This window comes from Rattus norvegicus, chromosome 10 (assembly GCF_021556685.1).
Source record: "Rattus norvegicus strain SHRSP/BbbUtx chromosome 10, alternate assembly SHRSP_T2T, whole genome shotgun sequence".
Taxonomy (NCBI): domain Eukaryota; kingdom Metazoa; phylum Chordata; class Mammalia; order Rodentia; family Muridae; genus Rattus; species Rattus norvegicus.
In genome coordinates, this window is record NC_141543.1 from 37042542 (window position 1) to 37054235 (window position 11694).

General features: G+C 45.9%; 1 protein-coding gene and 1 pseudogene across 2 annotated transcripts in view; one reads left to right on the forward strand and one right to left on the reverse strand.

Moving 5' to 3' along the window:
* Positions 1 to 11322, reverse strand: part of Timd2 (T-cell immunoglobulin and mucin domain containing 2) — a 34346-nt gene extending 23024 nt beyond the window's left edge. The window contains 1 exon segment of the mRNA NM_001013855.1: positions 11278 to 11322. The gene's annotated coding sequence lies outside the window, so the exon portion shown is untranslated.
* LOC148002837 (N-lysine methyltransferase KMT5A pseudogene) lies at positions 1615 to 5199 on the forward strand (annotated as a pseudogene). Its single transcript, XR_015631552.1, has one exon. The product of XR_015631552.1 is annotated as an N-lysine methyltransferase KMT5A pseudogene (transcript).
* Positions 11323 to 11694: the final 372 nt, after the last annotated feature.

An 11694-nucleotide genomic window follows, 5' to 3' on the forward strand; every position in this document is an offset into this window, starting at 1 on the left:
AAGAGGTTCTAATACTCCTGCAGAGAACCTGAGTGTGGCTCCCAGCACCAACCTCAGATGACTCAAAACCACCCTTATCTCCAGATCCACAGAATGCAGCAGTTAAAAAGGCTTCTGCATTTACATGCACAGAAGCACCCAGTCACATATATACATAAGTTAAAATAATCCTGAAATCAGATAGAATTATAAGGTGATCCTGTCTCATATAGCAAACTCTACCCTTATACTAAAATTTTGCTCATTACACATTTACTACATAGCTATAGTATTTTGTAAAGGATTGTATGAATTTTGTATATACTGGTGAATCAAAGACCAGTGGTCTCATGAAGGTTGTATCTACGTGGAAAACCTCTACATTAAGAAAATGCATAAGCATTTAACAGAGACAGGTAAGAAAGGATAAAGTGTCCATGCCCAGACACACAGCTCATAGGTCTGAGCAGTCAGTACCCCTAACCATGCTGGATGGACAAGTGATCAGAGTGGGGAGAAGACAAAGGAAGCACCCAGCAAGCTAAGGGAGCGTTGGCAGCAGTGCTGCAGGGCTAGGCGTGCACTCAGCCTGCTCTGTCAGCTTAAATGCACTTTCTAATACTGTCACACAGAAGGTCTTTGAGGAAAGCTGAAGAAGGGTTAGCCAGCCAGAAAGAGCTGTGAGGGGAGAAGAGAGAGAGAGGGCAAAGGTGCAGATGCAGATGCAGGAGAGTGCCTGTGGCAGGGAGAGGACAGGGCCTGGGACAGTGAGGAACAGCAATGGAGAAGAACAGAGGGCAGGGCAGGGACAGGGCTCACTTTGTGAGGACCCTCCTTTCCCCAAGGACACGGAGAGTCATTGCTGGGGTGTGGAAGTCCCAGGAGCTGGTGGCCTCTGAGGACTGCTGTAACTGCTGGGCTGACAAGCAAGGCCACCTTGGAGTCTTTGCAGGAGTTCACTGTGGAAAAGACAACAGAGAGAAACATAGTTGAAGGAATCAAGACTCTGTCTGTGGGCTCAGAAGGCAGAGCAAAGTGGGCTTCCTGTAGGCGGGGGTCCTACAGGGGATGAGTTAGTTACACCTGAGCTGTGCATGAGGGGAAGGGCTCTTGGCAGAAGAGGCAAAAGCTGCTCCCACTGCAGGGTTTTGATATTTGAGGGTTGTGTTCTTTTTTTCATACTAAGTGGGAAATATCTTTGGGACCTCATAAAGAAGGAAGGTCTGCGTTAAAGATATAGATTGGGAAGAACTGGCTTAGAAATAGACTTTGAAAGGCAGATACTCTGTGAGGCAAGGCCCTGGGGCCTCTGGGATGGCCTTCCATGAAAAGGCAACAGAGAAGAGGTGCCCAAACACAACCAGAAACAGCCCAAGGAGGCAAGAGAAGTATAAAGACAAGAGGGTCCTGAAAGTCAGGGCAGACAAATGCAAAGCAACTGGCAATGATCCCAGCATTAACCTGATCCTAGTGACCTTGCAAGTGCAGGGCCAGGGGACCTTCCCAGGTTGGAGACATCAGGGGAAAGGAGTGTAAGGAAGAAGAGAACGAGGAGATGGCTTGAAACCCAATAGACTTTGAGGTGCTGTGTGAGATGAAGCTGTCTTTTTTTTTTTTTTTCCTTTTTTTCGGAGCTGGGGACCGAACCCAGGGCCTTGCGCTTGCTAGGCAAGCGCTCTACCACTGAGCTAAATCCCCAACCCCGAAGCTGTCTTTTGTAGTTGGTCTTTGCTACTTTGTATTTCTTCCTGCCATCCTTTATTCCCACAACACCCAGACCTGGTCTCTAGCTCTTACATATCATATGAAAAGTCCCTAGAATTCCAAATGTCACACAGTCACAGAATTTGCAGCTGGCCAAACCATGCCTCTGTTAGAGCATGAGGCAAATCATAGGCACACTGAGGATAGTCTTGAGCAGTCTGATAGCGCCACACCTGGGATTAAACTAGCCTGGTTTTGTGGAGCACACCTTAAATCCCAGCATTTGGGAGGCAGGCAGATCTGAGTTCAAGGCCAGCATGACCTACAAAGTTAGTTCCAAGACAAATATTAAGAAACCCCAACTCAAAAAAAAAAAAAATCCAAACAAAAGCACAAAGCATTTTATGATATTTTTGTGTTTTTTAAAAGAAACCCTGAGAAAAGACTACACTCTGCCCACATTTCTGACTCCAGAGGAAAAGACCTAATGCCATCTGGGACCCTGGTGCATGGAGGCTCCTGGAAAAGGCAGCGTAGGTCCTCCTGGTTGCCGCCCTCACGGAGAGCTCAAAAGCAACACCCATGAGCAAACTTGAGCCACCGGACCGCAGGTAAGACCAACTTTTCTGCTCCAAGCGACCTGACTGGTGGCCTCAGGACACACAGAGGCAAAATTCCTCTGGGACAGGACACTTCCGGTTTTTAGCTAGATTCCCAACCTCGCTGATCCCCGCCCACAGCTCACTGCTTCCAAACCCCGTGGGAGAGAGAGCTCACTGCTTGGACAGTTGGGCACTCCTGAGAGTGCAGAGCGGATGAGACCACCAATACTGCCCACCCCTGCCCACATCCCTGGCCCAAGAGGAAACTGTATACGGCCTCTGGAACCGGAAGATAGGGGCATTGGAGCTGCAGGTCCCCTGTGCCCCAGACACCACCGGAACATGAAGGGATCAGATCAACAGTTCTCTGCACCCAAATCCTGTGGCCGGGTGGGGGGGGGGAGCTAAACCTTCAGAGAGGCAGACACGCCTGGGAAGCCAGAAGAGACTACACTCTGCCCACATTTCTGACTCCAGAGGAAAACACCTAACGCCATCTGGGACCTTGGTGCACGGGGGCTCCCAGAAAAGGCAGCGCAGGCCCTCCTGGTTGCCGCTTTCACGGAGAGCTCAAAAGCAACACCCACGAGCAAACTTGAGCAGCCAGACCGCAGGTAAGACCAACTTTTCTGCTCTAAGTGACCTGTATGGTGAACTCAGGACACAGGCCCACAGGAACAGCTGACAACCTGTAGACAGGAAAAACTACACGCCCAAAAGCAGAACACTCTGTTCCCATAACTGGCTGAAAGAAAACAGGAAAACAGGTCTACAGCACTTCTGACACACAGGCCTATGGAACAGTCTAGCCACTGTCAGAAATAGCAGAACAAAGTAACACCAGAGAAATCTGATGGCGAGAGGCAAGCGCAGGAACCCAAGCAACAGAAACCAAGACTACATGGCATCATTGGAGCCCAATTCTTTAGGTGTGCTTGACAGCACACCTAAAAGCTCTAGAACAAAAAGAAGCAAATACACGCAGGAGGAATAGAAGGCAGGAAATAATCAAACTCAGAGCTGAAATCAACCAAGTAGAAACAAAAAGGACCATAGAAAGAATCAACAGAACCAAAAGTTGGTTCTTTGAGAAAATCAACAAGATAAACCCTTAGCCAGACTAACGAGAGGACACAGAGAGTGTGTCCAAATTAACAAAATCAGAAATGAAAAGGGAGACATAACTACAGAATCAGAGGAAATTGAAAAAATCATCAGATCCTACTACAAAAGCCTATATTCAACAAAACTTGAAAATCTGCAGGAAATGGACAATTTCCTAGACAGATACCAGGTATCGAAGTTAAATCAGGAACAGATAAACCATTTAAACAACCCCATAACTCCTAACGAAATAGAAGCAGTCATTAAAGGTCTCCCAACCAAAAAGAGCCCAGGTCCAGACGGGTTTAGTGCAGAATTCTATCAGACCTTCATAGAAGCCCTCATACCAATACTACCCAAACTATTCCACAAAATTGAAACAGATGGAGCACTACCGAATTCCTTCTATGAAGCCACAATTACTCTTATATCTAAACCACACAAAGACCCAACAAAGAAAGAGAACTTCAGACCAATTTCCCTTATGAATATCGACGCAAAAATACTCAATAATATTCTGGCAAATCAAATCCAAGAGCACATCAAAACAATCATCCACCATGATCAAGTAGGCATGCAGGGATGGTTTAATATATGGAAAACCGCTGGCAGTGCTGCCCCAGCCTGCACTGTCCCCGGCCTTGCTCCCTGCCTGGCTGCCCTCGCGCGGGCTTCCGGCTGCGGGCCTTGGGCGAAGCGAAGCGGAAGCCGTTGGCAGACCCTTTCCCGGGGCGCTGTCGCTGCGCTGGTGGTGGTGGAGGCAGCAGCAGCAGCAGCAGTGGCGGCAGCGCTGGTGGCCCGGCCGTGGCGAGGGAGAGGGCGCCGGCCGTGCAGCCATGGGCCTAGCCCCGCTGCAGGAGAACGTGTTTGCTGGGCAGTCAAAGATCTATGCCTACAGGAGTCCGAATAAATGCTCTGGAATGCGCTCTCCACTGCAGGAAGAGAACTCGGTCGCACATCATGAGGTCAAATGCCTGGGGAAACCATTGGCCGGAATCTACAGGAAGCGAGAAGAGAAAAGGAACGCTGGGAATGTTATCCGAAGCGCTGTGAAGTCAGAAGAAGGAAGAGCAAAGATACCAGGAGAGGTCCCCTGGCGCCTTTTCCAAACCAAAAATCTGAAGCAACAGAACCTCCAAAAACTCCACCCCCGTCATGTGATTCTACCAGTGTAGCAGTTGCTAAGCAAGCCCTGAAAAAGCCCCTCAAGGGCAAGCAGGCCCCTCGGGAGAAGTCTCAAGGGAAGACACAGCAGAATAGAAAACTCACAGATTTCTACCCCGTGCGAAGGAGCTCCAGGAAGAGCAAAGCTGAGCTGCGGTCTGAAGAAAGGAAGAAGACAGATGAGCTAATTGAGAGCGGGAAGGAAGAAGGCATCAAGATTGACCTAATCGATGGCAAAGGCAGGGGTGTGATTGCTACCAAGCGATTCTCCCGGGGAGACTTTGTGGTAGAATACCATGGAGACCTCATTGAAATCACCCATGCCAGGAAGCGGGAGGCTCTGTACGCACAGGACGCACAGGACCCCTCCACGGGCTGCTACATGTACTATTTTCAATATCTGAGCAAAACCTACTGCGTGGATGCCACTCAAGAAACGAACCGCCTGGGGAGACTGATCAATCACAGTAAGTGTGGGAATTGCCAGACCAAACTGCATGACATCGACGGTGTGCCTCACCTCATCCTCATAGGCTCTGGAGACATCGCGGCAGGGGAGGAGCTCCTGTACGACTATGGAGACTGGAGCAAGGCCTCCATCGAAGCCTACCCTTGGCTGAAGCACTAACTAACCAACCATGTGGCCTCCCTGTCTCCCTGCCACCCTGCCTCCTTCAAAGGACAAAGTGCCCTCAAAGGGAAATGAATTTTTACACACACACACACACACACACACACACACACACACACACACACACACACACACACTCACTCTTACTCTTAGCTAATTACTTCAAATGTTTTTTTTTCTTTTTTCTTTTTTTCAGAGCTGGGGACCGAACCCAGGGCCTTGTGCTTGCTAGGCAAGCGCTCTACCACTGAGCTAAATCCCCAATCCTTCAAATGTTTTTAAAAAGTATATTAAAGATGCCTTTTCATGTAGTATTTAAATATCTGTTACAGGTTTCCAAGGTGGACTTGAACAGATGGCCTTATATTACTAAAACTTTTATATTCTAGTTGTTTTTCTACCTTTATGAATACAAGCTGAACGTTTGTGCTTCTCGCGTTAGTGTAAGACTCGGCACAGGTTTTAGAGAATGGAGTTGAACATGAACTAGGAAGCCGGGCTCTGCCCAAGATGAAACCCAGGACTCCTCCGCACCCCACGTCCGAGGACAGGACAGTGTGAGGGTGCTGCCACCCCCACGCACAGCCTGGACGGGATGTCTCCAAGCTCTTGTTCTCCTCAGCGTCTTGACAGGTGTACACATTGACATGCATGAATATTTTTTAGCAAAAGTTTCACAGTAAGCTAGTCTTCCCCTCTGCTTTCTCCAAAGCTTACTGAGCCCAGGGCTCGGAGGCCCGGCCAGGAACAGACCTCTTCCACAGGCTTATGGCTTTTCCAGGCACCTTGAAGCATCAGGGTGGTTAGTCAGACTAGAGGCGGGCAGGGAAAAGCACTGTTCTCCTGCCCAAGAAGGGCAGATCTCCTGAAACTGCATTAATTCTTTATAGAAATGTGAACACTGAATTTATTTTAAAAAATAATAAAAAAACCCAAAATAGTAAAAAAAAAAATTTAAAAAGAAAAAAATGGAAAAAAACCCACAGAAAACAACTTAACATGTATATAGGTTTTGAAGGGAGTGAAATGAATGCAGTTTTCTTCTGGGGTTTATTTTTCTTTTTGGCTTGGCTGGTTGGTTTGTATAGAGATTTGAGATGGTACTCTATTCTAATCAAAAGTGAGGTTTGTAGTGGGACCAGAAATTACTAAGCCCACACCCCCTCCCCAACCCCAACTCAAGCAGTATTACAGAGCAATAGTGGTAAAAACTACATGGTATTTGTAGAGACAGACAGATAGACCAATGGAATAGAATTGAAGAGCCAGGAATGAACCCACACACCTATGGTCACTTGATTTTTGACAAAGGAGCCAAAACCATCCAATGGAAAAAAGATAGCATTTTCAGCAAATGGTTCAACTGGAGGTTAACATGTAGAAGAATGCATATTGATCCAGGCTTATCACCCTGTACAAAGCTTAAGTCCAAGTGGATCAAGGACCTCCACATCAAACCAGACACACTCAAACTAATAGAAGAAAAACTAGGGAAGCATCTCGAACTCATGGGCACTAGAGAAAATTTCCTGACCAAAACACCAATGGCTTACGCTCTAAGATCAAGAATCGACAAATGGGATCTCATAAAATTGCAACGCTTCTGTAAGGCAAAAGACACTGTTGTTAGGACAAAACGGCAACCAACAGATTGGGAAAAGATCTTTACCAATCCTACAACAGATAGAGGGCTTATATCCAAAACATACAAAGAACTCAAGAAGTTAGACCGCAGGGAGACAAATAACCCTATTAAAAAATGGGGTTCAGAGCTAAACAAAGAGTTCACAGCTGAGGAATGCCGAATGGCTGAGAAACACCTAAAGAAGTGCTCAACATCTTTAGTCATAAGGGAAATGCAAATCAAAACAACCCTGAGATTTTACCTCACACCAGTGAGAATGGCTAAGATCAAAAACTCAGGTGACAGCAGATGCTGGCGAGGATGCGGAGAAAGAGGAACACTCCTGCATTGTTGGTGGGATCACAGATTGGTACAACCATTCTGGAAATCAGTCTGGAGGTTCCTCAGAAAATTGGACATTGAACCACCTGAGGACCCAGCTTAGGATCCTCTCTTGGGAATATACCCAAAAGATGCCCCAAAATATAACAAAGACACATGTCCACTATGTTCATAGCAGCCTTATTTATAATAGCCAGAAGCTGGAAAGAACCCAGATGCCCTTCAACAGAGGAATGGATACAGAAAATGTGGTACATCTACACAATGGAGTATTACTCAGCTATCAAAAACAATGCCTTTATGAAATTCATAGGCAAATGGAGGGAACTGGAAAATATCCTGTGTGAGGTACCCCAATCACAGAAAAACACACATGGTATGCACTCATTGATAAGTGGCTATTAGCCCAAATGCTTGAATTACCCTAGATGCCTAGAACAAATGAAACTCAAGATGGATGATCAAAATGTGAATGCTTCACTCCTTCTTTAAAAGGGGAACAAGAATACCCTTGGCAGGGACTAGGGAGGCAAAGATTAAAATAGAGGCAGAAGGAACACCCATTCAGAGCCTGCCCCACATGTGGCCCATACATATACAGCCACCCAATTAGACAAGATTAATGAAGCAAAGAAGTGCAGACCGACAGGAGCCGGATGTAGATCTCTCCTTAGAGACAGAGCCAGAATACAGCAAATACAGAGGCGAATGCCAGCAGCAAACCACTGAACTGAGAATAGGACCCCCGTTGAAGGAATCAGAGAAAGGACTGGAAGATCTTGAAGGGGCTGGAGACCCCAAAAGTACAACAATGCCAAGCAACCAGAGCTTCCAGGGACTAAGCCACTACCTAAATACTATACATGGACTGACCCTGGACTCTGACCCCATAGGTAGCAATGAATATCCTAGTAAGATCACCAGTGGAAGGGGAAGCCCTAGGTCCTGCCAAGACTGAACCCCCCAGTGAACGGGATTGTTGGGGGGAGGGCGGTAATGGAGGGAGGATGGGGAGGGAAACACTCATATAGAAGCGGATGGGGAGGGGTTGGGGAATGTTGGCCCGGAAACCGGAAAAGGGAATAACAATCGAAATGTAAATAAGAAATACTCAAGTTAATAAAGAAAAAAAAATATAAAAGAAACCCTATTCCAAAATTGTTACACTAAAGCAGCTCATGTCTAAGGAGCTGGACATGGGCTGGCGTTCCCTTAGGCTGCTTGACCTTGACTGAGTAGGAGAACTTGCTGATGGTGGAGGGATAGAATACTGACCAGCAGAGACAAAGCCACCTCAGGGTATCTTCGATCTTTGAATAGCCATTTGCTGCTGAGCTCAGCTTCTTAACTCTTAACTCTTAGATAAACCTTGAAATGTAGCCTGCGTTGACTTCACCTAGCTCCATCTGCTCTGAGGAGGGAATGGAAATAAACTCGACATCCCACGACCAGAAATCCCTCTCACCTCCTGGCCCACCAGTGTGGCTGGTTGGGTGGTTCATTCATTCATTCATTCATTCATTCATTCATTCATTCATTCTTATTTATTTATTTATTTATTTCGGTAGGGTCTCACTGCAGCCCAGGCTGATCTGGAACTCTTTCTGTCTCATGGTTGTCTCTCACAAATAGAAATCCTCCTGCTTGGAGGCTGGAGAGATGGCTCAGTGGTTAAGAGCACTGACTGCTCTTCCAGAGGTCCTGAGTTCAAATCCCAGCACCACATGGTGGCTCACAACCATCTATAATAAAGTCTTAAAAAAAAGAAAAGAAAAGAAATCCTCCTGCCTCAGAATGCTGGGATCACAGGCATGACCCAACACACCCAGTCCCACCTCTGGGCTTTGCACATGCACTGATTTTCTGGGACAGTCAAAGTTCATGTTTGGCCTGGAAGTACAGGCCTGTAACTCCAGCTTCTCAGGAGGCCGAGGTTGAAGGATCATGAGTTTAAGGCCTGTCTAGGCGACCTGAGCAACTGAAGACTCTGTTTCAAAATAAAAAATAGGAGAATTAGTTTGGATGACTGGAGTTAGAGAACAGTGGCAGAGAGACACTGGTTTTCCATCTCCAGCAAATACACAAAAAAAGTGATTACAACAGAAAAGTGTCAGGTATGGCGTAGCACAGGCCTTCATTCCCAGAACTAGGAGGCAAAGGGATGCAGTTCTCTGTGAGTTCCATGTCAGTTTGATCTGCATAGCAAGTTCCTGGTCAGCTGGATCTACATTGCAAGATGCTATTGTAACACATGCACACGCACATATAGAAACACACTCATACACACTCATACATACACACACATATACACACACTCATACACACACATGCGAATAAATAATATTGTAAGATAAAATGAACTTCATTTATGTTTTCCATAGGGAACGTCCCTCAGGGTTATTTGATGTCCCAAATCCATAGTCACTCAAACTTGGATCAAAGTTAACTATTTTACTGCCACTGTAGAGAAGCGTTTGTATTTTTGTATAGCTAGAGTTTTATATCCTTCCCCCCAGCACACACACATGCACACTCAATGGAGAGAGACAGTAGAGAGGCAGGCTATGATCAAAAAGTTTGATTTTTAAAAAAAACTTTTATACAAAGTCTCACATAACCTATGCAGGCCTCTAACTCACACTGTAGTTCAGCTGGGTTTTAACCACTTCCTACTGTCTCCCAAGTGTCGGGCTTGTCAACATGCTAGGACTAGGGTTTTTTTTCTCTCTTTCTTCCTTCCTTCCTTTCTTCCGTTCCTCCTTTCTTTCTTTCTTTCTTTCTTTCTTTCTTTCTTTCTTTCTTTCTTTCTTTCTTTCTTTCTTTCTGTGTGTGTGTTGTTTTTGTTGGTTGGTTGGTAACAAATGAACAGCTTGCTTAGCAAGCAGGAAGCCCTGAGCTTAATCTTCCTCATCAGATAAGCTGAGTGTGCAATTGGAAAGGGAGGATCAGAAGTTCAAGCTCATCCTCCCCAAGGCTTCTACTCTGAGGAAATCCTGGCACAAGAGAGGCCCACTCTCAAATACAGTGCAGGTAAGAGCCAGTCAGCAGTCTATACTTGTAATCCCAGGACTCAGCAGAAGGCTGCAATGAGGTCCAGGCCAGTGAGATTTCACAACTCTGTTGTAAAAATCAAACGAGAGTTCATTATGATGCATTTCCTGCACTGTCTGACTCGTGGCTTATTTTTAAAAAGTCACAGTTTAGGTGGGGGAGAGAAGGGAGGGGTGAGGCTTTGGAGCGTGAAAGCACAATTACTCAGGAAGGGAGGGGGAAATACCAGAAGACAGACAAAGAAGATGAAGTTCCCCAAACACAGGAAGCTGCATTCTAGGGAAGGAGTAGGTGAATCCTCAACATAAATGCATACATTTTTAAAATATTCCCCAACATTTAAAGAACTCAGTGGCTTCCCTGCCCCTGAGAAATGAAATGCAGGGGCTGGACAGGTAGAACAATGGTTAAGACCACTGGCTACTCTTCCAGAGGACCCAGCTTCAACTTCCAACACAACTGTTTGTAATTCCAGTTCCAGGGGGACTGGCACCTTCACACTGACATGTAAACAAATACCTATTCACATGAAATAAAAACAATTTTTTTTCAAAAAATCCAAATGAAAACCAAGGTCTAAAAGGCGCGCATCTCCCTAGACTGGCCACATGCTCCGCTCTCAACACTCCAACTAAGTCAAATCTCTTCTACTTCAGGCCTTGCCAAGTTGACAAACCTAATACAAAACCTCAAATCCCAGCAACCTACTTGAAGCTATAGTTCTGGGCCTATAGATTCAGGCCTAAATATATGGGGCCTAGTTTAAAAGTACCAGACTATTGTCTCCTCCAGTTCCCTCAGTTCTATAGTTATACCTCATGTTAACTCAATTTAAGAAGACTTTAATAATTCATCTATTGAAGTCCATTATTCCATATAAATGTGGACCACCTTCCAAGAATCCAAAGAACTATTGGATGTTAAGTTGCCCTAATGTCTAGAGACCCAATGGTGTCCTAATGCCCCATATAGAATCCCACATCATCCCAAATACAAAGCCACATGGTACAGAACCTCCAAGGAGCACTATCCTCATTGCCTCTCTTCAGCAGGAGCCTGCAGAAGACGGTACTTACCAGTTAGGAGAGAGCACTGCTTCTTGGTAGTCTCTCCTAATCCTCTGCTGCTGCTCGACTCTTCCAGCGCTGCTGATGGGTAAAGAGGAGTCTGTCCCAGAATTCCATCCTTATCTCCTGGCCACACCTTCAAGCATTTTGTTTGAAAATCTAGTTCTACAATCCTTTTGCCAGATAGTATCTGTTCAACTTAGAGAGCTTATAACAAAAAATACTTAAATAAGCACCCAGGAAAGCAGAGGCAAGTGGATCTTCTGACTTCACAGCCAGCTCAGTCTATATAGTGACACCTTGTCTCCTCAACAAACAAACAAAAGCTAACTTTCTGCTGGGCAATCTCTAAAGTTTCAGCAAAGGTCTTCACTTGAGTTCAGACTTCAGGTTTGAGAAGTTTTCTTCAGAAAGGGACTTTGAACC